This window comes from Sus scrofa, unplaced genomic scaffold (assembly GCF_000003025.6).
Source record: "Sus scrofa isolate TJ Tabasco breed Duroc unplaced genomic scaffold, Sscrofa11.1 Contig730, whole genome shotgun sequence".
In the NCBI taxonomy this organism is placed as follows: domain Eukaryota; kingdom Metazoa; phylum Chordata; class Mammalia; order Artiodactyla; family Suidae; genus Sus; species Sus scrofa.
In genome coordinates, this window is record NW_018085301.1 from 105335 (window position 1) to 106963 (window position 1629).

General features: G+C 43.9%; 1 pseudogene; it reads left to right on the forward strand.

Annotated features, from left to right (window-relative positions):
- The first annotated feature begins 262 nt into the window (after positions 1-262).
- Positions 263-1191, forward strand: LOC100523301 (annotated as a pseudogene).
- Positions 1192-1629: the final 438 nt, after the last annotated feature.

Below are 1629 nucleotides of genomic sequence, written 5' to 3' on the forward strand. Positions count from 1 at the left end.
CTCACATCCACCTGGGAGGGCTATTTTTTTTTTTTTTTTTTTTTTTTTTCTTACATGAGCTATTTTTCTAAAAGGATATCCACTCTCTGATGTCCCTGCATCTAATGGTTAAACTTTTTGTTATTCAGCTTATTTTTGTGCACTATGGAAAAGAAAACAAAATCATGGACCGTTGATAGAAATCCTGAGAGAGAGGAAGAAATTGAAACATGCTGAACTGAAAAATCTAGATATTTCTACATTTATTGGCGAATGCAGGACCATGGAGAGAGTCAACCAAACCAGCAGTGTCTCCGAGTTCATCCTCCTGGGACTCTCCTCCCGGCCTGAGGACCAGAAGCCACTCTTTGCCCTGTTCTTCATCATGTACGTGGTCACCTTGGTGGGAAACCTGCTTATCATCCTGGCCATCCGCTCTGACACCCAGCTCCAGACACCCATGTATTTTTTCCTTAGCATTTTATCCTTTATTGATGTTTGCTATACAACCACCATCGTCCCCAAGATGCTGGTGAACTTCCTGTCAAAGAAGTCCATTTCCTATGCTGAGTGTATGACCCAGATGTATTTCTTCTTGGCCGTTGCCAACACAGAAAGTTACCTCCTGGCAACCATGGCCATTGACCGCTATGTGGCCATCTGTGACCCTTTCCACTACGTCACTGTCATGAGCCATCGCCGTTGTGTCCTGCTGGTGGCCTTCTCCTGCTCCATCTCTCACCTCCATTCCCTCTTACTGGTTCTCTTGATAAACCATCTTCTCTTTTGTGACTCCAATGTCATCCAACACTTCCTCTGTGACATCAACCCTCTGCTGAAATGTCCTGCTCCTCCACTTTTGTCAATGAAATTGTAATTAACACAGAAGGACGGACAACCTTGGTGACTCCCTTTATATGTGTGATCATCTCTTACTTACGGATTCTCACGGCTGTTCTTAAGATCCCTTCAGCAGCAGGGAAGCATAAAGCTTTCTCCACCTGTGGCTCCCACCTCACCATGGTGACACTCTTTTATGGAAGCATTATTTACGTTTATTTCCGGCCCCTGTCCACCTACACCATCCAGGACCAGGTGGCAACGGTCATCTACACAGTTTTGTCCTCCATGCTGAACCCTTTTATCTACAGCCTGAGGAACAAAGGCATGAAGCGGGGCCTGGGAAAGCTGATGAGCAGGAGGGTGTCTTAGGCAGCACCCCTGTGCACACGCTCAAGAGTGAGTCTTCCTGCAGGCCCCCATTTCTGATGATTCCTGGTGTGTATGTCAAGTTTCTTGGGTTTAGCATACCTAAGGCAAGAGTTCATAAGAAATGGTATAGGTCCACTGGACAACTAAATGCAACGTGCGACCCTGGACTAGAACCTGGGCTGGGGAAAAAATCTATAGAAGACATTATTGGATGTTTGATAGAATTTTGAATATGGACTGTAGATTAGATAATAGCATTATGTCCATGTTAAGCTTCCTGATTTTGATCTTTGTGTGCAGTTATATGACAATGGCTTGTTCACAGGAAATACACACTGAAGTATCTAGAAATAAAAAGGAATGATGTCTGAAAAAAAAAGAAATGGTGTAAGTGACAAGACTAGGATATGGTACCCAGTCTTATTTACTTACAATATA